This window comes from Episyrphus balteatus, chromosome 1 (assembly GCF_945859705.1).
Source record: "Episyrphus balteatus chromosome 1, idEpiBalt1.1, whole genome shotgun sequence".
In the NCBI taxonomy this organism is placed as follows: domain Eukaryota; kingdom Metazoa; phylum Arthropoda; class Insecta; order Diptera; family Syrphidae; genus Episyrphus; species Episyrphus balteatus.
This window is the reverse complement of record NC_079134.1, coordinates 162,556,774-162,572,092: the sequence shown is the minus strand read 5'-3', so window position 1 is coordinate 162,572,092 and position 15,319 is coordinate 162,556,774. Positions and strand designations below refer to the sequence as shown.

At 30.1% G+C, this 15,319-nt stretch overlaps 1 long non-coding RNA gene and 1 other non-coding gene across 2 annotated transcripts in view; one reads left to right on the top strand and one right to left on the bottom strand.

Moving 5' to 3' along the window:
- Positions 1-15,319, top strand: part of LOC129914072 (uncharacterized) — a 123,521-nt gene that overhangs the window by 13,984 nt on the left and 94,218 nt on the right. The gene's annotated exons all lie outside the window — the stretch shown is intronic.
- Trnar-ccu (transfer RNA arginine (anticodon CCU)) lies at positions 1,427-1,499 on the bottom strand. Its single transcript has one exon. It is a non-coding gene; the product is annotated as a tRNA-Arg (tRNA).

Here is a 15,319-nt window from a genome sequence, read left to right as displayed (position 1 = left end):
CGCAGCTTTTTCATGGGAAAAGTTGGCAAAAGAAAATTACAAGAAGCAATAACTTTTAACTGGACGAAAAGTTGCGGTTACCTTAAGTGTGTGGAGGTATAGTAGAAGAGAGCAGAGAACGAATGTGGTTGGGATCCTTGAGTCCAGACGGAAAAAGATACACTTCTTCAAGTTGTAGAGTTAAGTTTTTTTTTTTATAATATTCACAATAAAGGTGCAACTTTCGACATCAAGGTTTTTGGTTTCTATGAAGTCTTATATAGTTTTTTTTTGTTGTTGTTGTTGTTATTGTTTTTTGTCTTATTAACCAATGCAGAGAGAGAGAGAATCTTTTTGAAAACTTTTTTTGATATGTCAATGTGCAAAACGAACAGAGTCATAAATAAATTAACTCTTCTTCTGCATATAGAAGAAGTCGATGAATTATTTTGAATATGAAGGCAAAAGTTAATATTTTGGAAGGAAATTATGACTGGTGGAATCAGAGCAGAGAATTTTCATGATGATGTTAAATTGAGCTCATGTGACCCTTTTGGGAAGGAAGGAGTGCAAATGTCTGTACGCATTATTGAATAATAGGTTTGATATGTAAATGAAATATCTAAAGAAGACTTGTTAAGTTTTTAACAGAAAAGTTATACTGAAGTGTTAGATAGTTTGTTTTTTTTTTTTAAATTGGCAAAGAAAGTTGGAGTAGTTTTCTTGGCTTGTTTTTTATTCAAAATTTTTGAATAAAGTTTATAAATTATTTAACTTTTCATTTAATATTTAGATTAGAAGGTTGGTTTGTCATTTTGAAGATGCAAAATTAATATTCAATAGTAGAATATTTAATATTTTGATTCAGTTAAAAAGTTCTTAAAATTCTAGAGTTCATTGGCTAGCTTTATTTAACTTTGTGTTAGTAAAAGTATTATTTACCTACGAGCACAAAAAAGAGAAAAAAACTGGGGCGAAAACAGCAAAAAATAGAAGAAAGAAAAGCAAAGAGTTATTTAACGAAAATGTGAAAGGTACGAGTACATAGCATTTTTATAACTGACCAAAAGCTGTTAGTAAAATTTCGGAGTCACAAAAACTTAATATTATTTAATTTTATCAAAATAAATTTTACTATTTCGTTCGCTATAGGTAGTAAAATGTATTTTACTTACTCAAAATAAGTCACGAAATATGGAATAGTTATTTAATTTTATCGTTATTGTGAATTTTTCAAAAATCTCAATCTCTCAAACCAAAAACGAATCTCTTTCAAAATCGTTATTTCTTATTTCATAAATTTTAGAGTTATATAAACAAACTATTTCAGAATACCTCAAATTTCTCTAATTTTTTTTCAACTTCGTTTCTAATGGTTCATTTACACCATACATATTTTGATTTTCTGAATAAAAAGTGCTGAAAATAAAAAAAAAAAAATTATCCTTACCCCAGATGGGACTCGAACCCACAATCCCCGGCTTAGGAGGCCGATGCCTTATCCATTAGGCCACTGGGGCGATGTAAAAGTGATGGTTAAATTAAAATCGGGTGTGTTTGTACTTATAAAGGATATACATTCTATTCATTCATGTCCATGCAATCTCTTAATTTTCTTATAGAAAAAGTTCACGTCAACTGATTTGAAATCGTAAGAGATTTTTAAAAAGTTTTTTGTCCATTCATTGATATTATTAAGAATTTTTTTTAATTTAATGTTCGAAAGGTACAATATAGGACCTGAAACACTACCTTGTGGTATGTACCCCAACTACTGTTTTCTTAAAATTTGAATACCTAATTTTTTCCGTTTCTAATGCAAAAAATTCTGTTTTTTAATGGTTAATTTAATTTGTTTTTTAATTGACAATTTAATTTGTATACAATTTAGTTTGTTATGTAATAAGGTGTACGAGTAGTGCCTTTATTTTATTCCACCACTGCAGTTTTGTAAAAATATCAATTGAACAAAAAAAGCATTTTAAATAAAAAAAATATTTATTGCAACTCAAAAAAAATTTGCATTAAAAAAATTTTTATTAAAAATAAAAAAAATTGCATTACAAAAATGATATTGGAACTGAAACCTATATTCGCATTGAAAATTAAATTTTTATTGCAAATACAAATAGGTTTTTTGCACTAAAAAAAAATTATTGCAAATAAAATATTTTTTGCATTAACAAAGAAATCAATGCAAAATGTGTGAATTCAATAATTATTTTTTTAATATTCGTCGAATTTATTACAATTTAGACTATTAGGTCTTGCATTAGGTTCGATATTAAAGTTAAAATTGTAAGAAATTCAACGAATATTAAAAAAAAAAAAATATTTACCTAATGCACAAATTTTGCATTGATTTTTTTTTTTTTTTTAATGCAGAAAATTATTTATCTGTAATAAAAATTTTTTTCAATGCAGTTTTTTTATTTACAAGAAAATTTTATTTTTAATGCAATAAAATATTTTTTTAATGCAAAATTTTTTTAGTTGCAATAATAATTTTTTTTTAATGCAACGATTTTTTAATTTGTAATTAAATATTATAGTTAAAATTGTAAGAAATTCGACGAATATTAAAAAAAAAATATTTACCTAATGTCCAAATTTTGCATTGATTTTTTTTTTTAATGCAGAAAATTATTTATCTGTAATAAAAAAATTTTTAATGCAGTTTTTTTTTATTAACAAGAAAATTTTATTTTTAATGCAAAATTTTTTTTTGTTGCAATAATTATTTTTTTTTGTAATGCAACGATTTTTTAATTTGTAATGGAATTTTTTTTAAATTTGTAATGGAAAACATATGCATTAAAAAAATTTTTTTTTTACAACTCTGGACCTCTGTTTATTTCTTGTAGTTTTCTTGTAAAAGAGATTTACATGTATAACGTTAGTTAACTTCCAGGTTTTCCCTTTGAAGAAAAAAAAAAAAGTTGCCATGAATCTTATCAAACAAAATTATCCTCCTTTGTTCTTCTTGGTATGAATATTTAGTATTCTCATGTTAGAATTAAATCAGCAATTTTTCATCTAAATTTTCAAAAATAATGCTTAACTTATTTTTACACTGACTAAAAAAACACCCTTTTTTTATTCAAATTTTACTCATTTTTATGCTACTGATATGTGTTTGATTAAGTTTGCCAAAAGTATCAATTCTTAAGACATACAATAACTCCCCTCAAGCTTGCGAAAATTTAAAACAATATTTCAGCTTATAAACTTTAAACTTTAATTCAGTATATGGCTTCAAGAGATAAGAACTCTTTCTCTTAGTAGAACCGAAGCACAAAAGCTCCCTTCCCCCCATATACATATAAAACTCATCAAATCCTTAAACGTTCTCATCCTTTAGGCTGGTGCTTAATATGAGCTCTCCATATCTTATGATGTTATCAAAAATAAGGCTCTCAACCAAAACTCTCACTTGACATATAGCAACGGTTGTATATTATTTTTGTTTTTTTGTTTTTTAATTTTATTTTTCATCCCTACGAAATACACATTCTTGTTGTGTGGAGGATGTGTATGAGGGTGGGTGTCTTGGGTGCGCATATCATCTAAAGTAGCTTTTACCCAACAATCCCCCCAGAGGGTCTATTATTCCATTTTTGCTCTTCTCTAGTACCCGTAAGGTACACCCTCACTCTCTGGATGCTGCACAATATATAAGTGGATCTCATAATGCATCTCAAGATCTAACCCTTTAGCTCTTCTTCTATACAACTGCCTTTTTGCCTACCTCCCCTTCTATTTCATATCATATTCGTACACATGAATTAGAGGGTGGAAATAATTCGAGTTCAAGTCGATGGCAGAGACAAGACTGTGCAACTGCATAACAGAACAATCACTATTGAAATAGAAGTGGTGGTTGGGTAATAGCGAAGAACACCGAACCACTCTAAACAGGCTCTAAGGATGAGTTTTTCGAGGGCAATAAACGAACGCAACAGATACAACAACAACATCTTTCGAAGAAGAAGAAAAAAAAAGTATAAAGAAGCCATATTTCTCATAGTGTCCGTCCAGAAATTCAGTCAGGATCCATTCCAGCCAGCAGAGGCGTCTATTTAGCACAACGATTGTTTGCCATATATAGATTCAATGAGTCTTTGTATAGTGAAAGATCTATCCTGGTTGCTGATGGTATAATGCTGATGCACAACACCTCTAGCTTTAGCTCAGAGCAGAGATGCAGTGCAGTGTTGCACCTTTACGAAAGATATACCTTTGGCAAGACAATAAACTACTTGAAGCTGACAGATGGGATTTATAAAAAGATACTGCTGCTGATTTTCAAGAGGCATTTTGCTTGCTTGCTTGTGTGTCCTTTTGTGTATCAAAGAGGTGCAATTTTTTCTTCTTCTTCTCTGCTTTTACCATTGTTCTCATGTCTGATGGCAAATAATCACAAATTTAGGTCAAAAGGGCTAAGTTAGAGGGGTTTAATGTGGGGAAAAGTCTCGCGCGCCACAGCCACACCCTAACTAATGACACTACAATATATAGTTGAATATTATATATATAGACAGGATTTCTGGAAGGCATTGCACTCAAAACAAATACCTTTCTATACAGCACACACGGGCACGGGCACGGGCAGAAGTAGAGACACCTACAACCTACATTTATGTGTGTAAATACACATTCTGAATAAAAGTACAGTCCTTTTTCGCCTTCTATCTTTTGCTATATGGGATGTGTATATGAAAAAGGAGTATAGCTCCACATCCTCCCACACTCCCACCATACTGCCTTTTCATACCCTGAGGGAATGAGAAAAACAATTCCAGAAAAAAGCGAATCATTTCTCTCAAGAGATATAGGTACCTAGAGCCTCTCATGTGCGATATTTATGTTTGGTACGGAGGAGGCATGGAGTTCCTCTTCTGGCTATATGGGGATACCTTCCCTAAGGAGCGGGTAAAAGTGACGATATAATGCTTATGGTGTATAGGCTCTCTTTCTGAATGTAATATAATTCCTGTGCATGCATTTCCTTCCCATGTATATGTATATTCTGAGCCGAGCTGGAGGTTGAAAACCAGAAGAACCCAACCATCAGGCACTCTGACTGTTAAGTGTTTTTTTTTTTTTTTTTTTGTTTTTCTTGCCTGGGAAATATATCCAGTGGATGTAGTAGGAGTTGGGGGAAAAGTCTCGACGAGAGATGATGATGAGAACGATGAAATTGAGATCTGATTTTTTTTTGGTTTTTTTTTTCGTTGCCTCAAGCCCTTGTATAGTGTTGGTTATGAGTTGGAATAAAATTTGATATTTAATGAATCAATGGAGAATCCTGTCATAGGGGAGGGGGGAAAGTTTTTTTTTTTGTGTGTATTTTGTGTGTAAATAAAGATCTTTTGCTAAATAGGTAGAAATTTCGATGGGATTATATTCAGGTTCATAATCAGAATCAGGATGGAGTAAAGAACCTTTCGGCAGAAAAACAGAGGTTTTCTACAATTTTTTTTTTCATGAAAAAGTCAATGTATACCTAGTTAAGAGAAAGTAAAAAAAAACACAAAATAAAACCATGTAGAAAATTAGGAGGTTTGAGTTGTGGAAATGAAAATATCTAAGCTGGTCATTAAAGACTAGTTAATATTGAATTTTATTGATATCTCCAGGCTAAAAAATGATTTCAATTGAATTTATTGAGGAAAAAAATACAGCTCTAAATGCCTAGTGAACCAAGTAATGACTTTGTGTACATTTTTAATTTTTACTGAAAAACTTAAAGCCTTCCCTTAAGAAATTCGAGAAGAATATAAAAAGAAAGAAAACAGAAAACTAAAATAATGAAAACAAATTCATCGACCAAAATTTTGCGTTTTAGAAAGGGTACAACAGCATCTAACTTATGAGCCTAATACTGTTGTATTTGGGCGATACTACAGATCATCTCAGAACTTTTTAAATTGAAGAATATAAAAAGTTTAAGAAAAAATACTTTCAATAGTGAAACTTTATACATTTACGTACTGTTTAAGATTTTTTAAGAAAAAAAAAAATTACGCATACACCACAGTGACCCAAAAATCGATTCATTTTTTCCTAGAATAGATTTTAAATCGAATCAATATCAATAAAAATGATACCAGTTTTTGATTAATACCCAAATCATTATAAACTTAAGCCAAGCTAATATGTTGATGGTGATGACCTTTTTGTTGATAATTATATGTTTTTAAACTGGGCTTTAGGTCAAAAAACGTAAAGCCCAGTTTAAAAACATATACTTAAGCTAAGCTACCATTTATTCCGTTGTAGATACGCAATGTAACTTTGGAAACAAAAATTTGATATATTGGCTAAAGCTATGTAAAACTCGGTTGAAATTCTTTAATTTATATCAACTTGACTAAATTTGCAAGAAAAATGTTATATTAGAGCTAAAATTTAACTCGATTTGTGTACTAGCTTTTATTGTATTCCCAATTGAACCTATTTTGAAAGAAATTATCAAAAAAAAAATGAAGTTGATTGGCATCTAAAATTATTTTTTTTAACTTGATTGGGTCACTGTGGCGTATGAGTAACTTAAAAAAAAATATTTAAAATTTCAGATTATTTTAAACCTGCAAAACTCTTCCAAGACTTACAATTTTATTTCGATTGATTTCACAAAATTTGGTTCTTTAATGCATTATAAGCTCAAAGTCCTTGTCTCTTTGAAAAATGCAAATTCATTGAAGGGCATAGTGATGCTTTTTATGAATACTTATATAGCAAACTTCATTTTCATGACCATTTCTTCAAAAGATTAATGAAATTTTGCAAATTCGTGAATTTAAGAGTGCTGTTGTCGAAAATTCTTCCTATTTTGAACTACCAAAATGGCTATAGTCAAATCATTATTTAAGTTGAAAAGAAATCTTAATTGGTCAAAAATACTTTCAATGAATTGGTCAATAAAAAATAAAAACACAAAAAACTGAGTTTTGAATTAAAAATTTGATAAGAGATAATTTTATAGAAAATACCAAACCTTTAGAAAAAGCTCCTAAAGATTTGAAATTTTGAACTGTCGTCAAAAAAGAATATAAAGGTTCCAAAAGGACCTACAATTTTCCAAAAAATTTCTTCGGCAAAAAAATAAAATTCGTTTAAAAAAAAAAATAAAATAAAATCTAAAATTAAATTGCCCTCCAAAACAAGTATGCAGTTTTGATTGATGTATTTAGTTGCATTTAATAAAAAAAATTTCAAAATCGTTAGAGCCGTTTTTTAAAAAACTAATTTTTTATAAATAATTTTTTGGAAAAAAAGTTTTAAAATAAACTTGGTATGCCATTTTGTAGAAATCACTTATCAACATCTAAAAACAAAATTTCAAAAAAAATCAATATCCCGTTTTCGAAAATTTGATTTTTCAAAAAAAAAAAAATTTCAAAATTTTTTTAAAAATCCAAAAATTATTATATTTTTATTTTTGATTTTTATTTAAATGCTTCTTCACAAAAAGCTTCGTTGAAATCGAATAAGCAGTTTCGGAGATAATCGGATTTGAAAAAAACGGTTCTATGGCAGGATCCGTTAATAATGATGTTCAAATTTTTTTTCATTAAAAGATAGAACTTAGCTAAAAACTAACATTTGAATTTTTTAAACAAAAACCGTTGGAGCCGTTTTTGAGTTATTTCAATTTTACTAAAATCGGGTTTATGACAAGCACCGTTATTTTTGGTCCAAAAAAATTAATCCAAAAAATCCCTCTGGAAAGTCGCCAAATAATGCTACATACCAAGTTTGACATCAATCGGTCCATCCGCTTAGGCTGTAGCTTCGTTTACAGACAGACAGACGAACTTCCGGGACCAACTTTTTTGGCATTCTCTACTATCGTAATGCACGGAAATTGTTATCTCAATTTTTTTTTGTACGAATGCATAACTTGATATACATATAGTACCTATATCGCAAGTAAAAATGTGCAGGTACTGAAAGCTGGATTTAAACCCAGAACCCTTACTCTATGACGTTTTACATATCCACAAGACCTACAAAATTATAAATTCTGTCTGTTTTGGGACTTTTTGTCTTCCGAAATAATTTTATAACTTCTAGATACTTAAAAAAAAAGTCTACGAACTAACCTCGTTCAAAAAAAGTGAAATAATAAAGGAGATGGCACATTTTTCTATGGAGCTTGGGCCCAGTGTGTTCACTAACGAAATTGGTATCAAATGAAAGGTGACGGTAAGCACATTATGTGGGTAAAATATTTTTAAATTCGTTAGTGGGGTTTTGGAAATATTTGAGTTTGATGTTTCGGATTTCACAATCAAGATTTCAGCTAATTTTTCGAACAATTAATCGTAGAATGCGTAATAATGGGTGTACAGAAATAATATTGGTATCAAATGAAAGGTATTTCTCTTGTCTATAAATCTGTATCAAAAGTTTTTTTCTTTATTAAAAAAAAATAATACATATTAGGTATTTACTTCTCAAAAGGTGATTTTTTTAAGCGAGGCATTTGGCACATCGAAATATCAAAATATTCAGTGGTGACATGCACTTTTTTTTTGCAATTTTTCGATAGCTTAATGTGTTACCTTTAATTCTATATATAAAATAGTTCTTTAAAACATACAAAAACCTTATAATAAGCAAAATACACAAAAACGCGCTGAAATATGCCTATTAAATAATAAGAATAGAAACTATAGTTCAGTCAATGGGGAAAAATCTGGAAAAAGCTATGACGTCAGCTAAGTTTGAATGCAGTATTGAAGAGGGGTTTATCCCAAGTACAAATCTCAGATTGCGTATTGTTTGGTCTTGTGGGGCGACCGCCATTTTGAAAAACGCATATGTCTCAATATCTCGAGAACGACTGGTGGGACAGAAAACTAGAGAGGACTTTTTAGATTGGAAATTAGTTAATCTTTCTTTTTCTAGTACATCATTTTTCTCTAGGAGTTATAATTTCAGAGTTACACTACCGAAAATTGTGTGTTTTTTGAAATTTTAAATATTTTAAACAACCCTTAGAGTTAAGTGCGGAATTACTGAGAATGAGATACTTTGCGGTTCTGTTACTCTGAAAGTATAACTCCTAGAGAAAAATGATGTACTAGAAAAAGAAAGATTATTTAATTTCCAATCTAAAAAGTCCTTTCTACGCATTCTACGATTAATTGTTCGAAAAAATAGCTGAAATCTTGATTGTGAAATCCGAAACTTCAAACTCAAATATCTCCAAAATCCCACTAACGAATTTGAAAATATTTTACCCACGTAATGTGCTTACCGTCACCTTTCATTTGATACCCATTTCGTTAGTGAACACACTGGGCCCAAAAATGTGCCATCTCCTTTGTACCTAACAATAGAAGTTCCATTTTCTATTTCTAAACATCAATTTTAATGAAATAAAAAATTAATAGTTATTTTTCCCACCATCAAAAATAATTCATCATACTAACCAAAGTTTAACCATTTCAAATTTATTTAATAAAAAAAGACTTCTATAAGTTTATTCTCCACTTCATTACTCTAATCCAAAACAAACAATGTCAAATAATAAAAAAAAAAAAACAAAATCGCACACTTTTCTTGAAAGAAGCCACCTCAAATTGAATGACATTAACGCCAATAGCTTCCTCAACTCTCAACACCAAAGTAGATATATACCGTCTACCAAGTACCAACCATATCCGAGATTTGTTCTGAGAGAGAAAAAGATTTATTATACTTTCAACAAATAGTTGAATAAATCCCATCATTTTGTTCCATCTTCTTCGGTTCGTCGTCGTTGAAAGAAAGAAAATCATCAATTTTACTCTCCACTTTCTGTGAAAAGAATGGAAAAAAAGGATCCTTTTACAGTAACAACTATCCTTTATTCTTTTTTATCTTCGATTTGTTGATGCATTTTTATTTTTCCTATTTGTGATGTGTTTTTCCACTGTTTTCTTTTCGCGATTTTACTCCGAATAACAATGGAAAAACCTGTGACTGAGCTGGGCACAATTTACCACCATTACTATCCAGCGAACAGCACCAATCCCTGAATAATTGATGAGAGAAAGAAGAATATCCTCTGCCTGCCTGTTACATTATATAAAAGATGTGAAAACAAAAATGCATTTCGTCCCTATATAGAACTGGGTGACCCTCTTAAGGATATTGGAATGTGTTTTCTTTCTCGCCAATATCATCCTGCCTGCTATCGCCACTTCTATTATAGAAGTGCACTTCTTCATTCCACTTCTTTTGCCCAACCGTCAAAGTGATAAATTACGCGAACTTGTCCAGAGTCACGAACAGATTTCCAATAGTTCCGGTCTGTCCAGAGAAAAGTCCAGAAGACCTACCTATGTAACAGTTGTACGTATACGAAAGAGTGTAAGGAGTCTAGACAAATACCATAGTGGAGCAATTTTTAAAGTTATACCCAAGTTACAGAGTAACATTTTTGTTTTTTAAATTGATTTTATTTTTTTTTATTACTTTTTATATTTCCCAGTAGATGTCGTTGTTGGTGTACATTTTTAATTAAAATAAAAAAAAAAAAAAAAAAACATTTCGCAGGATATTTTATTTATGCGGACTCACACACAAATGTCACTTTGCGTGTAATTATTTAAGCAAAGGAAGAGACAATATGAATGTCCTTTCTCTTTCTCTCTTTTACTTTTTTGCTATCTCTGAACTGTCGTAAAGTATCATAAAAGGAAAAGGATGACATTGTTGGCAATATTCCATTATTATTTTTTTACAGGACATTGGCAGGACTACTGGGGCGCGGACAAACAAGCAACATAAAAAAAAAGAACCAAAACAAAGAAAAAAAAAATATGTTATAATAAAAAGGTCAACAAGAGAAAAATAATAATGAGTGAAACAGATTGTGGAGATTAATGAGTTGGTTTTTGGAGAGGGGGTGGAGAGATAGGTATGCAAAGAAGGATGAAATTTTTACCTTAACATTGTCGAATACGACTTCAAAATGACTAATTATAAACCACATTGTGCGGTTGATGTTTGTTAAAAGGACACAAGGACCTTACCATTTACATCATGGTTAGGGTAGAGGAGATCAAGAGGATTTCCGCTTGAGGTTTTGGTGTTGTCATTTTAGGTCGTCATCGTGGATGCTATGCAAACCGTAAGGCTTTGACAAGGACAGAAGAGAAATGAAGTAGAAAGTCATGAGTTCAAAGGAGATAGGAGCAAAGTAATATTTTTTTTTTTTTTTTTTAAACAAAGAAAGGACATTTTTTTGTGTGTTCTTTTACTTGACATTATTTTCTTATTTTTTAAAGAATTCCACTCTCTCCCCGCTCCCCTTTAATTTTTGTAATGATATCTTCTATAAGATGACAATAAAAGCTTATATTTTCAAAACTCCTAAAAGTAGACAATGAAATCAGAAAAAATTGAGTAAAAAGAAGAATCTTCTTTGTTTTTAATTTTTTTTTCACAATTTTTTTGCGCTGTACTTTTTAGCTTAAGAAGCACATAAACCTTTTTCAATTTGTTTCAAGTCGATTGGTCTCGGACTCAAGTTAAACTCGACTCGTTTTGCTGCTGCTACTGCTGTGTCGTCGTCTGCCTCTCTCTTATTATCTCGTTGTCATGTCATCAAGTCCGGATCAATATTTTCCAATTTCCCATAAATTAATGCGCGGAAAATTTAATTTCCCTCCTTCGTTGAAATTAATTTTATTAGTTTATCCGTGGCGGCGAGCAGCGAGCACAGTGCCCAGAACTGTGCTGCTATCCTAGGTAAAACGATGACGAAATAAAAAAAAAAAACAAAAATTAAATCATCAACTACTGCTGCAAGGATATCTTTTTTTTCAGTTAAATTGTCTGCCCTTTTCGTTTGTGTTTTACATGAAGAAAATCTTGTCATCCTTATAGTCTGACAACCACTTCTCTTGGGAAACAACAAGAAAAGGGTTGAAATTTGAGGCTAAGATTCTAATAGTTTAGAAAAAGATACATTTCTATCTCTTTCTAACTCACTGTTACCGCGACCGCCAAAAAAAAGTCAAAAAATAAAAAAATTCCTTCGAAGAAAGACGAATCCTTAAGGAAAAGTAATTTTCAGTTTTCATTATCTTCTCTTGAGATTTTTCTTGTTACCACTACCAACTCCAGAGACACCATAGAGAGAGAAAGAGACTTTCCACCATTGTATATATATTTCTATAGTACTATCATGAAGTCGAATTTAGTATTAGTTGATGTCGCCACTTTTTTGAGGTGGCGCTCAGTGTGGTTTTTTCATACAAATTCTGCTTTTTCAAGTCACCACTAGAGTTCCTAGGATCGTTTTACTTCATGATAGTACTATGGAAATATATATACAATGCTTTCCACTTGATGTTTTATTATTATTATTTTCTTCTTCTTAATGTTTTTTTTTTTTTGTATTTTAATTTGGCTGTGTCAATGAAAATAAACGTCAAAAGCTTGGTAAAGAACCTGTCGTGTGGTAGTAATCTACTACAACAAGGGTGGTAAAATAGCTGCAAGGAATATACTATAAAGCCAAAGCAAAACAACCCGAGGTGAAATTGAAGAAGATATGTACTATGTTTCTTATTTTTGGACGATGAGTAAACAAATCCGCTGTTGGCAATAATAAAAGCCTTTTTAAATTTATATACATTTCTCTTCTTACAGAGTGCGACAACAGTTTTTGGTGGAATTATTTTACATTGAATATAAAAGAAGTTTTGTTTTGAGAGGTTATAATTCGGAGGATTTATTTTGTTATGTATTTTTAAATGGCACTTAATTTCAGTGAAATTCGTCAAAGTTTGGATTCATTATTTTATTTTGTCGTCATAAGTTAAATCCGTTTGAAGCTGGGAAAACTGTAAAAAAAATTTTTTTGTTTCTTAATTGAGCAAAGTGTAAAACTTCACAATGAAATTCCACATTTTTTACCTGTCGTAAACGGTTTACATTAAGAGAAAGTTCGTGCGATCCGGTTTTGCATTTAATTTTTCATGGAAATTATTAACAGAATCATCGAATTTCGATGGATTTAAAAATTGTTTCCAAAAATCCAAAAAATTTTAGATGATCTTAAATTTTTCAATTATAGGTATGTACTTTGTGCAAACAAAAATTAAATGCACTTTTTTGAGACTACGGTTTGTAGAGTAAGAGGAACATACTATTAAATATTTCGTTTTTTCAACATACCCTCAATATCTGGATTAAAATTTTCTTAAAATTTTACTCGACAGATTTTGATAAAAACGAGTTAAAATAAAATGCACGACTGGGTCGCACGAACTTGCTCTTAGAGTTAAAGTTGCTTAAATTTTTAAGACTTTTTATATAGAAATTTGGAAAAAAAAATAAAATAAAATTCCTTCTTTAAAAAAATAAAATAAAATCTGAAATCAAACTGCCCTCCAAAACAAGTATGCAGATTTGATTGATATATTAACATACAATTTTAGAAAAAAAATTTTCAAAATCGTTAGAGCCGTTTCTTAAAAAACTAATTTTTTATAAATAATTTTTTGGAAAAAAAGTTTTAAAATAAAATTGGTATGCCATTTTGTAGAAATCACTAATCAACATCTAAAAACAAAATTTCAAAAAAATTCAATGTCCCGTTTTCGAAAATTTGATTTTTCAAAAACAAATTTTCAAAATTTTTTTAAAAATCCAAAAATTATTTATTTTGGTTTATATTTAAATTATATAAATGCTTCTTCACAAAAAGTTTCGTTGAAATCGAATAAGCGGTTTCGGAGATAATCGGATTTAAAAAAAAAAAAAAACGGTTCTATGGCTGGTACCGTAAGTAATGATTTTCAAACAAAATTTTTTTCATTAGAAGATAGACCTTAGCTTAAAACTGACATTTAAATTTTTTAAACAAAATCGTTGGAGCCGTTTTCGAGATATTTCAATTTTACTAAAATCGGTATATGACAAGTACCGTTAATTTTGGTCCAAAAAAATTAATTCCAACAACACCTCTGGAGAGTCGCCAAATAACGCTACATACCAAATTTGACATTAATCGGTCCATCCGCTTAGGCTGTAGCTCCTTATACAGACAGACAGACTGACAGACAGACGGACTTCCGGGACCCACTTTTTTGGCATTGTCTACCATCGTAATTTCATGGAAAAATGTTATCTCAACTTTTTTTTTGTACGAATGCATAACTTGATATATATGTAGTACCTATATCGCAAGTAAAAATAATTAGGTACCTAAAGATAACAAGTTAATGTTAAAGTCAAGTTTTTTGTATTACCAATTTATCTTTAAGAAACTATTAAAATAAAATGCACGACTGGATCTTACGTACTTGCTCTTGTAGTTCAAAGTATATTTATCTTAAATAATTATAGGAAATTTTTAATTTTGTTAAGTTTCGAGAAAAAAAAAATTTAAAAAAAAATCGGAAGGTAAAAATTAAATTTTTCAATTTTTTTTTTCCATTTTACACTTCAAAAAATAAGGAAAAACCTGTCTAAAAAGTTTGACTAAAATTGGCTTATACTTTGAACTTAAAAATATGTAAATTTTTGAAAAACGGCAACGCCGAATATTTTGAGAAGAACTAAAAAAGCAGTTTTGTTAGAATCTATTAGACTATTAGGTACACTAAATTTAATCGAAATTGTTAGAAAAAAAATTCAATAACTCGAAAACGGTATATTGGAGATGTGCGTCAAGAAAGAGATATTAAAAAAAAGAAAAAAGAAAGGTCTAGGAAATTACGCAAAAGTCATCTGTACCAAGTTTCAAGCAAATCCATTGATCCATTTAAGCCCTAGTTCGATGTACATTATGGACGCACAGACCGACGACAGCATGACGAAAACCACTTTATTGATCATCGTAATGTTGGTTTTGCTTTTGATTAAAACCTCGAATTTTTGTTTTCTATACAAAACCAATACCTGCCCTATGGAGCAAGTAAAATTAAACTAAAATTGGTTGAAAATTCACGAAGCTAGTTTTTTTGCAAATTGTTTTTGCTACTAAATACAGATTTTGGAAGTGTAGTGAAATATTTACAAAAGCGTTTTGTAACCAGTTATAAATAAGTCCTACAAACCTATCACATTTGTAGGGCTAATAGACTCTGAAATCTAGTTTTCGGGCTATGCTATAATATGGCCTTATAGTCGTTAGCGGATAGGCTTTGATCCGGCAACATTCTGTTGCAAGCTAAACAGTGGATTACAGATATTTTTGATAAATTTCCGTAGTCAAAAATTATTAAAAAATAAAATGCAACACTAGGTCGCACGAACTTGCTATTGCAATTTTTTTTTATTACGAGACGAATACTTGCCTTATACCTATAGAGTAATTTTAGAAATTCTA